Raw genomic sequence first — 17,343 nt, forward strand, 5'->3', positions numbered from 1 at the left:
AAAAATAAACTAGTGAAGGGACAGACGCTAAAAAAGAAAGCACTCCAAAGGGCTACTACACATAAAGCACAATAGAATGCAAGGTAACACTACCAGACTAGGACAAGGAAACCAAACGAGAACCAAAGTAAACAATCGCTCCAACTACAAAAGTTAAAGAGACGGCACAACAGACAGACGGAACAGAAGCTAACTACACAAATTAGCCACATTAGAAACAAGGAAGGGAAATACTGGAATACTACCATGACAAGAAAAAAGCATGAGGCAACTGGTGGAGAGTTCAATAATAGTCCGGCCTCTCTCCGCTGTTACTCCTGATCTTAAAGGCCAAGCTGATTGCAATGCAGACCATCCACCCATCTATGACAGCAACTGGTAAAAACCCAAATGATTGATTTTGCATGTTGAAACCTTTAGTAAATCCGGCCCTTTGTCGTCTCCACTGACAATAGCTACAGCAGTCAGGGCAAATGTCTTTTTCCCTGACAGTTGCGCCATGTTGTTTGTAGTTCAATAGAATAATATAGTGTAGTTGGAGCTTCAAAATGTTGTTTCCTCGTAATAATGCCATGCCATTTAAGCAAAGTTCCTTTAATTGGGCTTATCTGGGAAATTAATTATCAAAACTGTCTGAGATCAAAACGGAAAAACAACAATAACTTAAACCCTTCATGAATAATAATTTAGAACGGTGTGATTAAATTATTTTCATGTTTTGAGTTGTTTTTGTTTAAGGTAATCAAAGTGTGGCTTCTCACTCAAATTAAATTTTCAAACCGAAAATAAAAGCCATCCAAAAAGACCTCATTTATTAAATAAAAATTAAAATTAAAGAAATGTGCACAAAACAAATTTGGAAAAAATATATCCTTGGCACAGAGATAATCATTACTGAAATATGTATTTTTTAAAAAACACACCTTCCAGTGTTCCCCACTCAGGCTATTTTCAGCTCACTTGTTAACATTTGGAGGTGGCATATGGCATGCAGGCAGTGCTTGCTCTACTCCTCATTTAGTATATGGAGACATCTTTTAGACCAGTGACATTTCCAGCCACCCTTTTTTTGTACATCTTTGCAGCTCTCTTTTTTTTTCCTCATGGCTTTTGTACTCCACCCATCGCTATTCTGTATTGTGACAAGAACATATTTATTATTATTATTATTGTTATTATTATCATCCCTCAGTGTTCTGTAATTACTTCTCCAGTCCAGACCGGTCCACTCTAACTCACCCAGTCCATTTGTCTTCTCTCTGAGTCTTCATTGAGCAAGCTTGAAGAATCTGTACGTCTCACGCTGCATGGAAATCAGTAGGCATTTAATAGCTATTTTTGAATGGGATTCCTTGAAATAGTGCATCCAAAAAATGCAGAAAATCATACTTTGATCTGACAACAGTTATTTGCAAAGACATTTCTTCAGAGCTGATTTCATTTTTTGTTCAAAGCCCTACCGAGCAAAGACACAACCAGAGGCATGTTTGAAAATATGGGATGGAGTTACTGTCCAACTTCAGCCTGTGTCCCGCTGCGCTTGTTTCCTTTCCTCACAGTTGTCTCTGTTTACAGAGCAATGAAGCTGTATACGCTGGTCGTCATTAGGCACTCATGGACTCACAACACAGCTGCTTTCTTTGTGGCTTGAGGCTTGTGTGTCTCTCATTACATGTCCCTGTGCAGTGTGTCGCTCTCATCAGTTGGTCACCACTCTCGTTACCCAAACTCTGATACAATTAAAGTGTAGCCAGCGTGGGTGTGCCCTCTGATCGGATTGTTATTTTTTAACCCATAAAAAAAAAACCAGCCTTGTAAGCAGTCAGAAATACATGTTTGTGCCCTAAGGTGCTATTAATGAAACACCCTACTCCCATTCATGCACACGCACGCACACATTGTGAAAACAGGAAATTCATGGCAATAAAACATCCTGGAAGCAGCACAGGAAAAAAATGAAACAAAAGTAGTAAAAGATGAAATGTAATTTTGAGTCAGACAATGGAGAATATTTACAAATAAAGGAAGTGTGTTGTTGGATACATGTATGTGGATAAAGTTGTGGAACACCACTTTTATTAACATGGTATCTGTCTGCACCAAGTATATAATAGTTTCGGATTTTCCAGTATAGTTAGTTTTTTATTTCGCTTTCTTTTCTTTTTCAAATTCATTCATTCATCTTCCATTCCGCTTATTCTCACTAGGGTCACGGGCGTGCTGTAGCCTATCCCAGCTATCTTCGGGCGTGTGGCGGGGTACACCCTGAACTGGTCGCCAGCCAATCAATCGCAGGGCACATATAAAAAAACAACCATTCATGGGATGTGGGAGGAAACCGGAGTACCCGGAGTAAACCCACTCAGGCACGGGGAGAACATGCAAACTCCACACAGGCTAGGCCGGATTTGAACCCGGTTCAGTTATTTTTTATTATTATTAAAACTATGATTTAATTATTTTATTTAGTTTTTAATTTGTATTTTTTTCAAAAATGCTTTGTTTTAGTTTTGTTTTTATTAGTTTCAGTTTTAGTTTTTTAATCGGGATATTTGTCAAGTGTGAGATTAAAAATATAATAATAATAAAAACTCAAAAGAAATACCATCAAAAGCAAAATGTGCTAACTTACTAACGGATTAACAACCATCTACAAATCAAATACAGGTATTTTATAACAGTCCACAGAGTTTGAAGTGCAGTCAGTGCTGCTTCAAAAGTTAGATTAGATGCATCACAATGTACAGTAAAACCATTTATGAGACATATGCTGTAGTATGGCTTTTTGTATGTTAATGTTTAACTTCATTAAAAAAAAACCCAAAAAAAACTAGTTTTTACTATGCATATTTTCCATCCCTTGTTGCTCAATAGCAAACTTCTTAAGTGGACTTTCAGATTTGTGACTATTAGACCGACAGATAAATAAAAGTAAGCTTACTTTAACCTGCTGTATCTCCAGGGAAAAGGGCATCCTGTCTGTTTTATTGTTGTTGAGTCCATGATCATTGTGACAAACCTTTTAGAATTTTTCAAGTAGTCTGTGAAAATGTCTTGTTGCACTAGTTCAATCACCTGCTGTGTCAGCAAGACAAACTAATTTGCTGCTTTCACATCTGCCTATCGTGGTGGGAAACAGCGGCCTTTTGAGACTCTCTGCTCTTGTCCCTTTCTCCCTAAAAGACTCATAACTGACATGGAGGTTCCGTGAAGGCGCTAGCAAGTCGGTAGCCATTTAGCAGTTTCCCTTAGCAACACTTAGCAACAAAAACCGCTTTGACGTAGAAGTTAGCTTCGCGGCAAAATTTGAACTTGGTCTGGCGAGCAGTCAATGAGACAGCGCTGCCCGATGACGTCACTTATAGACAACACACAGTAAGTGAACTACAATTCCCAAGTGACTGTTCAACCTTCCTTATGTATCTGTTCTTTATCTATGTATTTATCCGAATAAAACATTTAAAATGAATGCAGAAAGCTCATTTATTTCATTTCCCAAAATGTTTAAAAAAAAATTTTTTTTTGTTATTTTGTTTGTTTTCGTTTACTATAATAACCTTGGTCTGCACTTACAGTACATTAGCAGTTTCTGGCATGTTTATGAAGAGAGCTATAGAAATGAAGTTATTCTACCTTTTTCCTAAATTGTCAGTTAATGCATGGATGACAAAATTGTGGCATATGCAGGTATCTAATAAGGTTTGTAATTAATCTGCCTTGGTGAAGGTCTGGTCTCTGAGTGACATTGATAGTTAATGTGGATAAAAATAGACTGAAAACAAGTGTGTAACAAAGTAGATAAAATGGAGTGACTGTGTTAACTTGAATGAAAGCAGATATTTAAAATGCCAGCGAACACCTTAATTTGGAGCTCAAATTTATAATACCCAAAGAAAATGATAGGAAATCACCCTTTCCCTGAATAAGTATACTTCAACTAATAAAATATCAGAGTAGAATTTCTGTGGTTGCTCCTGTCAGTGCAGCACGTTATAATCCAGAAGTTGAATACCATTATATTCCCATGAGATCATATTATGATTATAGTGACCAAAATGATCATGGTTGTTTGTATTATCACAATATTGCTAAAATAAATAAAGTACAAGAATTGTTACAAAATATTTAATCAGCAGGATGGTGACCGGTGCAGGGTGTGCCCCACCTCCCGCCCGAAGATAGCTGCGATAGGCTCCAGCAGCCCGCGACCCTAGTGAGGATAAGCGGTAAAGAAAATGGATGGATCAAATCAGCAACTTTATGCAGGAAACTAAACAGCAGCGACCAACATGTCTTTTTAATGCCTACGAAATCCCAAAATGCATCACAACAAAACCTGAACAAGGAGTGTTTCACTAGCGAGTGAATATATACAACACATCAGCAAATAGGCGGTGCACTTTAAAAGCGTGGCCCAAACATAAAGGACGCTAACGTGCTCAACCGTTATATACATATACATAGATACATATCTGTTATGTCAACAGTCCAATTAGTTTAAATGCCACCTGTCATTACGTCACCATAATGATTTTCAAGAAAAGTGGGAGCATTTCGGTAACTCCTACCATTATTCTGTTCACTGGACATGGGCTTGCTTTTGGCAGGTTGTGACCTTTTTCAGGCGGGAGCTGGCTCAAATAAGAACGCGATTTGAGTTTTGTAACGTTACTTGTGGTCAAATATCTAGACTATTGTTCTGCTGTGGTTCGCACGCCTATCCCCCTTGTCCGTTCTGTCCCTCTGTCTCTCCCTCAAAACCCTTTTCTGTCTGGCTGCATTTTCAATCATCAAACAAAACAAAACGGTAATTTGACTGTGTGCATGTAAAAGTGTCGACTTTATTTCGCAGCTGCTGTGTTTCTATCCTTTAAATTGACCATTCTTTTCCCTCTATGAGAGCAGTGTCACTGTACACCACTTGAGCATGGCGTTCACTTGTATGTATCAACCTTGCGGGATCAGCCCTTTAGCCACCAAGCTGCTCTTTTATGCGCTCTTATATTTCTGTAGCCTTGGTTTGTTGAAAGGCTTTTTGCGAGCTTCTCAGCTCAAGGCCAGGAGTGCCTTACTCACTCTGTTTTCATACACATTTGAAAGTAAAGGTGAGTGTGTCTTTTTGCTCATCTGAACCGGGTGATGGCTAGTGCCACGCTAAGCAGCGCTGACACAAACATAAGAGTCTGGTTACAATATCTATTCATGTCTTCTGTTTATTCTTTTAGTAGTCTGCATGGACAGAACTGCGGCGAGCCCCATTGAACTGAATGTATTTGACCCTGGCTTTTAAGAGTGTGTGCGTGTGCATGCACGTGTTTGGGTGTGTGTGTGTGTGTGTGTGTCCATAAATCTAAAAGTAGCCTTCTTCTTTCCTCTCCACACTCTTTCTCTCTGTTCCTCTATCTATGCCCTTCTAATTTGACTATTTTCCCATGTTCCCTGTATCTGTGAATAGGTCACACTTCTAATTATGACAATCTCTCGCCATCATCTCTGTCTTTATACAAATGTCCGTCTCTCTTTAATGGTAGGAATGCCAATTAATTTGCAAAGAACATGACATATTTCATTTTTCCTGAACTCAGGAGTCACTAAATTTGACCCTGCCTCAATAGTGGTATTACCCTTAGGGTTCACAACTCCCCCAAAAATAAATATGGGCAATTAGGGCCGGCTAATCTGACCGCCCTTCACCCTGTTGGGCGTGGTGAAATTTTTGCCTTTTTGTGGATGTGTGAAACAATTTTTAAACTATTGGAGACAAACCTGAATTTAATTAGATGCATATTTTTAAGTGATAAAAATACATGTAAAACAAATGTTTGTGTATTTAGTTTACCTTTACTGCTTAACATTACAGAATAAAAATAAATCTTTACTTTACACAAACATGTTCTGCTTATTACAGAAAATAAACCTCTTTAATATAATTAGTAGTAGTAATATTATAGTATAATAGTAATATTAATATGCAGTACGGAAAATGGATGGATGGAATAGTAATAGTAGGAGTAGTCATAGTCAGTGGTGTGCAGTGAGGGCCGTCAGCGCAGTCTTTGTCTTTGCAATCAAAAGCACTAAACTACAAATAAAACTTAATTAAAATTTTAATAAATTATTCTGTATTATAATCCATCCATCCCTTTTCTGAACCGCTTAACCTCACTAGGTGTGCTGAATTCGGACACACACACACACCGTTGAAATGATCGAACCAATAAGATTTTACAGTCACCACTCTGAGCCTTCAAGCAGGCTGATTCACGTTAGTATTTTTCCCCGTCTTCTGATTGGTTCAGCTAAGTAGTCATGTGATTGGTTGAGCTGAATATGTGCAGGGGATTGATTTATTGAAGAGGACGATTTTGGACATAATAGAAAATTCATTTTCAAGGCCACTTGAAAAAACTAACAAAAACTACATTTTGGGGCTAAGTCAACTAACATATTACTGTCTGACTTATCGTTCGATAAATAAAATAGACAATAGTTTTTCAACAAATAAATTGGCATTGTTGTGGTGAGCCAGCGCACGGATCACACAATGAGCCAACAGCGTTGGACGCCTGTGTTATTGGGTTCATGGAACGCCGACGGACCGGCACACTCTTGACAGTGTTGGCTCCACAGCCTTTCTCCATGTGCAGTGCGTAGATTCACACAACAGAGAAGCTTAAGAGAAAGTTAACTGTTTATTATGTTCGCTAACCCGTGAGCTAACGAGCTAGCCCGCCAGCGAACAGGCTAGCAATTTAAGAAGCTAAACAGCTCGCTCCACCACGGGACGTCTTTTAAAACGTTATGCTTTGCTCAGAGTTGTTGTGTGTTCATGCTCAATTAACACACATGGCAAAGTTAACTGTCTGTTAAGTTCGCTATCCCGCAAGCTAAGAAGGGATCGCAGGGAAGTCGTTTAAAACGTCATCGCCTGTGTCTGAGTTGTTGTGTGTGTTCGTCTCGCATTAACACAAGCACGGGAAAGTTAACTGTTTATTATACCAGTGAAGGGCTCGTCTTCAGCGGATCAATCACAGTCTTGCACCTCAAGGGTGGGCCTTATTTTTCGTGAATTCAGAGGCATAAAAAAACAACGGGGCACTTTCAGAGCAGTATGTGAGAGCTAGCTTACACAGACAGGAAGCAGGAAAGGTCTGCTGCATCTCCATCAGCATCTCCAGTGAGTGTGATGTATTTTATTTAAAGTTTTAAAGTTTTTGTCATGTTATTAGATAAAATATTGGTTTGGTATACGCTACAACTTCTGTATAGGTTTCGAGGTGATGTATTGGAAGATAAAGGAAACTGTTTTTTGCTTTAGTAATAATTAAGGCTATAACGATTCTGTATTGAAACCGAATATCGTGGTCTTCATCCTGTTATCTTTGAAATGGTAGAACCGTGACACACCCTTTCAACGGTGTTCCTCCATTCGACATACAGCCACATGAGCTCAGAGTACTACCAAACTTAATATAATTAATATTTTGTGACGTTAACTTAATAAAACGAAAGCCTAGACTAAAGATTCATCAAGCCTCCTCCAACTGCATGTCACGGAACTCTGTTTTCCGTTTTGCCCGTCTTGCCGTCGCTGGCTGAAAGTAATCTGCCTATACGTCTGGCGGTTGACTTTGACTTTTCACTATTTACACTAATCTGTGGAGCAGCGAAGTGATTAACATAGCAGTTCGACATGCATCGTTAGCCACGGCTAGTCCGATCTGCTCACCGGGGAGGGAGAGGAGAGTCGGTGAAAAGCCATCTTCATCCCAGTTTTGTGTCCAATAACGTGAGTACGACGACTGTGTGCCAAGAGTACTCACTACTATTGTGCATATTCCATAACATGCCTTTTGGAACACTGTCGTAACACCTGTAGTGTAGTGTGTACTTCGTGCACACTGTTGTTAATCTGGCTGCGCAGAGAGCGCTGGGCTGTCGTGAGTCCTTTGAGACAGTAAAAGAACAGTTGTATAGTTTTTACCTACCTTACCGGAGATCATAATTAACTTTTTTACAATCGTGTAATTAACTGTACTAAATAAATGGTCCAGTTTTTCACAATCGCTTTTTTTTTTTCAGCCCCCACCCCAAAAATCGAAAGGTATATCGAACTGTAGGTCAGAAATCGTGTCACTGAAGGTCCAGGTCCCAAACTGCCAGCCTTCCACTGGTAGTGGTAGTGCCTAATAATGGAAATTAATAGAAAGCCAAAAATTCCTGTAATAGTAAAAAGTATAAAAGTTCTTTATTATTCATCCATGTATTATTTTGTGTACTGTATTCATCTATCAAATGTACTTGTTTTTACAGTAAAATAACTATCCAGAATGTGATATCTTAATACTAATAAAATGCTGACATGTGTTCCACTTTCCCATTTTAACCCAAACAAGGCAGTTACAAAATTCATTTTTTTACATACCATATCTGCTTCTGCCTTTGAGTAGTGGAAAGCAGGGTTGCCCTGGTTTTCTTGTCCATCACCTTTTTCATGTGTCCACCACTAGAAGCATGCTGTTTCACATCAAATCAACAAAATGACAAATGAAGAACTGTGGGAGAGGGTAGGACAAGAAAGTGTAGAGATTTAAATTCAAAACCGCAAATGGGGTTGGATCGGCCACACGCTTCACAAAGCAGCAGACAATGTTACCAGACAATCACTGAATTGTAACCTGCGAGGAAAGAGAAGAAGACGGTTACCAGGAGTCACCTGGCAAAGATTTACAGAAGAAAAACTAAGAGCAATGGGAAAATCGTGGAAGGATCTCGAAAAGTTTGTGTAAAAAGTGCATAGAGTTGCTTGATTTTATGTTATTTGTATTCTAAATTAAACAAATGCTTCAGGTCCATGTATCTGTATTTTTTTAATACACTATTTCTTTTTGCAGCATGGTAATACTGTTCACCGTGATCATTACCGTCATGCTACACTCAGACATGCATGTCTTGCATGTAGCTTAAGTTTATTTTTGACATAGTCATATTAGCAGTGGTAAACATTATTCATCAAAAATAATGGTTTTTCGTTTTTTTTAATTAATTCTTTAATTAATTGTATTGACATCACTGGACATATGAGTTTTTACTGACTGTAACTCAGCAAAAAATCTTAATTTGAAAAAAGATGGTTTACTGTTTACATCATATAGTCAATTAATTTTTACTTAGTGATGAACAGTGCAGGTTGCACATTTGACAACGTAATGAAAGGGCAGGAACTTATACATACAGGGTGTCACATCTGGAAGTCATTACCACACGTCCTGATTCGAGTCTCTGTTTTTCGTATTTCCCTTTAATGTTGTGTGTGGTACATACATCCATCACCTTGATGATATTTTAATATCAGATCCTTGTGCTGTCTCTGCCTCAACTGCCACCACCCCTTTCCTTCCTTACTCACTTTTCTCCTCCCTCCCTCCTGCACTTTGCCCATCACTTCATAAATAAACCCTCCATCATTAAATAAATGTGCACCCGCCTGTCACAGTGATCGATGACTTACATTCTTTACAGATGCAAGTGCGCACACACGTTTACTGTAGGGGACTGGTGATCTGTGCATGGTGCTTTATGCCCGCGGGCAAAACCCCTGATTAAAAAAAAATAATAAAAAAATTCTGTTCACAGTTGTAACATACATGCTTGTTCACGTGTGAATGTGCAAGATGGAAACATCAGAAAGATATTATCTCTGTTACGATGAAACTGTCACCCGCCACCCTCAATCCCCCCCGCGCCCCATGCCAAGATGTTGCAGTATTTCATTGGTGAGAATCATCTGCTCCCACTGTGTCCCAACAACTAGCCACTTTGACCTGACAAGTAGTTCCTCTGAGCACACCTTGTGTTGTGAGCATCTCAAGCCGACACACAGAAGAGAGGAGTAGATGATGTGCGGGCTGACGATTCCCGCTGTGCGAGCCTGCTGCTGGGAAAGCCAGCAGTGCTGTGGCCCACAAAAAAAGCCGCTCATGTAGGCAAGGGGACGGGAGGAAGACCTGAGACTCAATTAGGAAGGTGGTTGCGGTAAAATGGGTATATTGGGGAAAAAGGAATGGGGAGCGAGACCAGATGACATACAGTATAATGTGTTTGTGAGGGAAAATAGGGAAGTTGATAAGATGACAAAGCAATAATGCAGGTGTGTCAAACTCATTTTTGTCGCAGGCCACGCTATAGTCACCGTTTCCCCTAGAGGGCCGTTGGCTGTGAAACCATATAAATGTTTAGTCGCCTCATAATATTATTACATACACACAACAAATTGATGGATACCTAGTTTTGAAATCAGAAGTCAAGGATAATAGTTTGTTCAACTATTCTTCAAGTTACTGTAAGCAGAAAATGCTTGCAATATCGCAACGATACTGTTTATTATTTGAGAAAGAATCATTGAAGTTCACACAGATGATTTGCTTTCGCGGGCCACATAAAATGACTTGGCGGGCCAGATTTGGCCCCCGGGCCTTGAGTTTGACACCAGTGCAATAACGCAAAGCCACAGAAATAAGAACAAAATGGAGCCTAAGGAGGGAATATGGTAGGGGTGAGAGAACAGGGGAGCTGGATTGACATGAGGAGGAGGCAGGTGGGATGGGATGGAAGCACTGACAGACACTTGGAGGCATTGACAGAAAGTACAACAGGGCAGGAAGAGACAACTTGATGGTTTCACGTGATAGAATGCAGCTTGAGTGTCAGGAGCTCTGTTCTAAAGTAGGAGAATTCCTGAATCAAACTTGTTCTGCAAATAGCATCAAAGGACAACTGACATTAGCGCTAAATACATTCTCAAATGTCAAACAGTGCATCCAGCATGTGCAGACATCCACTAAGGCTTAAATGTTTGAAGTCAGTAAGTGAGCAGCAACAATCTAGGATTTTATTAGCGTAAAAGAAGGCAAATTTCTACCTGATTAGTCCTCTGTCATGGAACAAAATCATAATATACGTAAGAACAATAAATTACAACCTGATCAGGTGTGTTTTGTCTTAAATAAGTGCATCTGAATAGGTTAAATGGGATTTTACGGGATAGGATCAGGATCAAACTTTGTTTCAGATCTTAATACTGTTTATATTTGGCAAACTTTCAGATAGGATTTACAACCCCAATTCCAATGAAGTTGGGACGTTGTGTTAAACATAAATAAAAACAGAATACAATGATTTGCAAAACACGTTCAACCTGTATTTAATTGAATACACTACAAAGACAAGATATTTAATGTTCAAACTGATGAACTTGATTTTTTTAGCAAATAATCATTAACTTAGAATTTTATGGTTTCAACACATTCTAAATAAGCTGGGACAGGGTCATGTTTACCACTGTGTTACAGGCGTTCCCAGGCCAGCCGAAGGATGTAGTCTGTCCAGCGTGTCCTGGGTCGTCCCCGGGGTATCCTCCCGGTGGGACGTGCCCGGAACACCTCACCAGGGAGGCGTCCGAGAGGCATCCGAATCAGATGCCCCAGCCACCTCATCCGGCTCCTCCCGATGTGGAGGAGCAGCGGCTCTACTCTGAGATCCTCCCGGATGACCGAAGACCTAAGGGAGAGCCTGGACACCCTGCATAGGAAACTCATTTCGGCCGCTTGTATCCGGGATCTTGTTCTTTCGGTCATGACCCACAGCTTGTGACCATAGGTGAGGGTAGGAACGTAGATCGACCGGTAAATCGAGAGCTTCGCCTTTCGGCCAAGCTCCTTCTTTACCACAGTGGATCGATACAAAGTCCGCATCACTGCAGATGCTGCACCAATCCACCTGTCGATCTCCCATTCCATTCTTCCCTCACTCGTGAACAAGACCCCAAGATACTTAAACTCCTCCACTTGGGGCAGGATCTCATCCCCGACCTGGAGAGGGCACGCCACCCTTTTCTCATCCCAGCCGCTTCACACTCTGCTGTGAACTGCTCCAGTGAGAGTTGGAGGTCACGGCTTGATGAAACCAACAGAACCACATCATCAGCAAAAAGCAGAGATGCAATACTGAGGCCACCAAACCGGACCCCGTCTACACCTCGCTGTGCCTAGAAATTCTGTCCATAAAAGTTATGAACAGAATCGGTGACAAAGGGCAGACTTGGTGGACTCCAACCCTCACCAGAAACGAGTCCGACTTACTGCCGGATATGCGGACCAAACTCTGACTGAGGGTCGTACAGGGACCGAACAGCCGTATCAGGGGGTTCGGTACCCCATACTCCCGAAGCACCCCCCACAGGACTCCCCGAGGGACATGGTCGCACGCCTTCTCCAAGTCCACAAAACACATGTAGACTGGTTGGGCGAACTCCCATGCACCCTCGAGGACCCTGCCAAGGGTGTAGAACCACCACCCCAGTCTGCCAATCCAGAGGCCCTGTCCCCGATGTCCACGCGATGTTGTAGAGGCGTGTCAACCAGGACAGCCCTACAACATCCAGAGCCTTGAGGAACTCCGGGCGAATCTCATCCACCCCTGGGGCCTTGCCACCGAGGAGCTTTTTAACCACCTCGGTGACCTCAACCCCAGAGATAGGAGAGCCCGCCTCAGAGAACCCAGACTCTGCTCCCTCATGGGAAGGTGTGTCAGTGGAATTGAGGAGGTCTTCGAAGTATTCTCCCCACCGGCTTACAACGTCCCGAGTCGAGGTCAGCAGCGCCCCACCCCCACTATACACAGTGTTGATGGTGCACTGCTTCCCCCTCCTGAGACGCCGGATGGTGGACCAGAATTTCCTCGAAGCCGTCCGGAAGTCTTTCTCCATGGCCTCACCGAACTCCTCCCATGCCTGAGTTTTTGCTTCAGCGACCACCAAAGCTGCATTACGCTTGGCCAGCCGGTACCCATCAGCTGCTTCAGGAGTCCCACAGGCGAAAAAGGCCTGATAGGACTCCTTCTTCAGTTTGACGGCATCCCTCACCATTGGTGTCCACCAACGGGTTCGGGGATTGCCACCACGACAGGCACCAACCACCTTATGGCCACATCTCCGGTCGGCCGCCTCAGCAATGAAGGCGCGGAACATGGTCCACTCGGACTCGATGTCCGCCGCCTCCCCCGGAACATGAGCAAAGTTCTGTCGAAGTTAAAACTCCTTTATTTATTATCATTATTTTTTTTCCTTAATAAATTAAATCTCCATTTAAAAACAGCATATTAAGTTCACTTGGGTTATATTTGTCTAATATTTACATTTGTTTGATCTTCAACTTTTAAGTGGGAAAACTATGCAAAAATGTAAGAATTTGAGAAGGGGGCCAATACTTTTTCACAGCACTGTATATATTGTGTGAGCAATATCAATACACAAGATACAGCATTGTTGGGATATAAGTAAATGTTTATAATATTGTAATTGATTTACCAGTATTTTAAGCTTTATTGTTAATTTGTGCAATTGCTAGGCCTTGATTTTAGTGAGGTTAGTACAGAGTCATCGCCATGAATGCAATTGTACTAATAATTTCTTAAAGGGTCTTAAAATAATACAACATAAAGATGCCAAATATGAAATAGTCACCAAAACTTAACATATTAAATCATGAATATACGGGTCCGTTACAGCTTTTGACAGGGCTACCACAACTCGGCCCATCGGGCCACCACTCAACAAGGCTTAATGTCGAACGATGACTAATAAGCAAGCAGTTAGTACGTCACGATACGTTTATTCACGATATTTGAACCATAGTGTCAGCAATTGATGCTGTCTGTTTGATTAATGTGCTTGGTCTATCGGCAGGTTCTGGCAAAGACTGTTCCTCAAATAGAAACGGAGGGGACCCTAAGGGACTCTTTGGTCACGGCGTTTCTCATTCTTTTCTCTTCTCACTATATTGAGAATGTCTAGGGACATCAGTCCCTTCACTGTCATGTCTGTGTGTGTGTGTGTGTGTGTTTGTTTGTTGTTGTTTGCATCACTTACAGTTGAGTGTGATTAAAAAAAAAAGTGGCACAAACTGGGCTTGAATCCCAATAATAAAAAAGCCTTGTTTCGGATCTTTACCTGCTCTGAAAATTCCACAGAAATTATTGATTTTTATATTCTTTTTTTTATATTTTGGAGTTGTATAGTGGCCAAAAAGGGTTTTATTTTTAGATTACAAACCGTTTAGTTTGAAATGTTGATTTGTAAAGTGATGCTGGGAAGAATACTTTCCCATCATCAAAACTCCAGGCTGAAATGCCAAAACAGGCAGGCGGTTGCACACAAACAAATCAAAGATCAAATGGACAAACCCAAGTGTATTAAAAGATGTTATTTCTTGGACAGAAGGTATCATCATGTTGCTTGTCACTCAATTGGCAGAAAAGAGTGCAAATTAACTAGCTGTTTAAAATAAGTGTATGTGTAGCACATTGTCATTTTCCTCTGGCTATCAACAACTTTTTTTCTTGGATATTATAATGTGCGGATTATTAGAGGATTTTTTAAAATTCTGTTACTATTTAGAACTGTCTGTCAGGTAGAGTTTTCATCAGAATATTTTTGAGAGATGTAAGGAAAAAATGTAAATGAGTGGAAGACAATGACTTGAAGAAGGACGGCCCAAGCCACTATACAGTATTTGTGAGTTAAGGTGATCGGGAGTGAGCAGCTGGTTGGGGGGTGTTTCTCTGAAGAGGACTGCGCTAATGTTGGTTGTAATCAGGTTAGCTTATGTGTGTCTGCATGTGCGCCTCACAATTTTCTTGTGACGGATAAGGTTCTTATTTAGCATTCTAGTGCACAGAACATACACGTTTGCCAATACAAACACTGCTTTTTTTAAGTACAAGAAAATCCTGTCTTTGTTTCCCTTTGTGTGACTAATGTTAGGCTAATGATAATGCCAGTGACGCTGTGTTGAAACTTTGAATGAACATTTATGAGAAATAAACGGCTTGTAGCGAGAACTTTGCCACTCATTTGGAGAACTGTTAGCTATCTGCCAAACTAAACACTGTACATTTAGGGAGAGCAGAATATATACTGTACAAATGAAAGACAAAACAAAAAAACTTCCACTCTATGAAATAATACATCACCATGAGTTTGTGTGATTGAGCAGTGCAAATCTGAATAGTGATCCAGATGCCTTAAAGTTAGTGGATTTTAAAACAGTTAACACTTCAACATGGGGCTTATCGAAACATTCCTGAAATGTAAACACAATTTTTGTGAGTTGAAGAGAAGCTAAGAATAGATGGTAATGTTACACTCATGGCATCTGGAAAATATGCAAATAAGAAGTAATGTTAAAGCTCGGGGGGGAAATGATGCTGCTTATCGTTCAAACCTTATGGGAGCAAGTCGTCCAATATAGTTTTGTGATAAAACACACTCATTATAGACTCCAACAAACCACATGCATTTTACCATGTGATATGCCGCAAACACACGCCACAATCATACACTGAAGGGCAACACCCATGTCCACACACACACACACACACACACACACATAACGTCACCATCTGTGTCACCTCAGCTTTGGCCACAGTTGAAGCTGTTAAAGCCTCTGTGCACACACCCATGTACAAATAGAGGAGCTCACAATACAGTAACTAAAAGAGATGCATTGGACATTGGACCCCCTCTGAGATCACAGAACACATCCCGTAGCCTTTCCCTGTCACTCTCACCCCCTTACACGTGTTACCCGGCCCACTGCTAAAGGCAGCGGTAATTAAAGGACGGCTTGCTCTCTAGACTGGGCTGTTGCACTATTTCGGCCCATATAATTACACACCACAAGTTTGTTTCCACCATAAACCCCGTATAACCCTAAACAAGTTACCAGGACCAGCTGCTGAGGAATAGGCCACGTTCACTTTCTCCTGCACCGGCTCCCAGACAGAAACACAAGTTGTAATCTAGTGTGACGTTTCCTTACCCACTGTGTTGGCACCAGTTTTCTCAGTCAGGAGCAAAGTCACAATGAGTTATTCCATCCACGGACTCCTCTCTGCTGTCATCTGTGCAGAACTTCCCTCAGGCTCGGCACGTTCTCCTTTCTGCTCGCTTTTGTTTTAAGTTTCTTCATTCCAACGCTGCTCATCTACCCTCAGTTCTCCCTTTATGGGCTGACAAAGACTCGTATCTGGCCCACAAGCAAAGTGCTGTGTGCAGCGTGTGTCTGATTCAAGAGGTTCTAGCTGTGCTTGAGAGACTGCTGATGGCTTTTTTTTTTTCTCCATTTAGTGAGAATAGGGTTATAATGTACCTTTTGCTGCAATAAATCCAGCCAGTAATTGTAATTAATGACACACAGGAGAGTTACTGTATGTGATATTTTACACTAAAGACGTAGATTGTTCACTTTTTTGTTTAACACAGTGTTACTTTGCTGTGAATTTGACATGAAAATTCATGTTTTGGTGGTTATTGAAGGACTCGGTTATCAAAACCTTGAGTGGGAGCATAACACATCCACTCAGACTCACGGGAATTTGTTTGGCTCACCCAAGTAAAGAAACACCTCAGGGCCACTGCCATGGCCGCACGCACACACATACACACACATACGGACACGCGCAGCCTGCTAATATGGCATCATTTTGTGTGCCAAAGGGCTACGTCTGCAGTTTTCTGTTATCAAGAGTCTCTGTCTCACCTTCCTGGTATTTCCTCCAGTTATTATAGGCTGACATGGCCTGCGAAAGATACAGCGACCGTTTTAATGCTGCCCATGAAGTTTAGAGCTAAATGTTGACGAGCCAAATGTTATACTCGCTCCCCCACCCAACATATTTTCGTCATGATCTAGGTGAGTGAGCATCTGCTCAATAGTTAAGAAGTTAAATTGCATTTGCCATGTAGCAATGGTTGTGGATAGTGGCAAAAAGACACACACAAGACTCATACTTAATTAACATCCAAGATGGATTGCGGCGGCTGGTTAGCACATCTGCCTCACAGTTCTGAGGACCAGGGTTCAAATCCCGGCCCTGCCTGTGTGGAGTACGCATGTTCTCCCCGTGCCTGCGTGGGTTTCCTCCCAAATCCCCAAAAAATGCGTGGTAGGTTGATTGAAGACACTAAATTGCCCATAGGTGTGAATGTGAGTGCAAATGGTTGTTTGTTTCTGTGTGTCCTGCGATTGGTTGGCGACTAGTTCAGTGTGTACCCCCACCTCTCGCCCGAAGATAGCTGGGATAGGCTCCAGTACGCCCGATAAGTGGTATGGAAAATGGATGGATGGATGGATTGCGGACAGGAGGAGGCAGAGGAAAGAGACTGAATAAGAAAAAAAGAAGCCAATACAGGATGCTAATTATGCCATTTAAAACAAGACACCGGAGGAAAGCCACTTGGAGAAGACCAAGCTGTGTGTCTCAGTGGAAAACTGAAAGCTTAAG

At 41.3% G+C, this 17,343-nt stretch overlaps 1 protein-coding gene across 8 annotated transcripts in view; it reads left to right on the top strand.

The window, feature by feature from the left end:
• The window catches only part of pard3ba (par-3 family cell polarity regulator beta a), a 218,780-nt gene that overhangs the window by 184,438 nt on the left and 16,999 nt on the right, over positions 1-17,343 (top strand). The gene's annotated exons all lie outside the window — the stretch shown is intronic.

Source organism: Phyllopteryx taeniolatus, chromosome 1 (assembly GCF_024500385.1).
Source record: "Phyllopteryx taeniolatus isolate TA_2022b chromosome 1, UOR_Ptae_1.2, whole genome shotgun sequence".
Classification (NCBI taxonomy): Eukaryota; Metazoa; Chordata; class Actinopteri; order Syngnathiformes; family Syngnathidae; genus Phyllopteryx; species Phyllopteryx taeniolatus.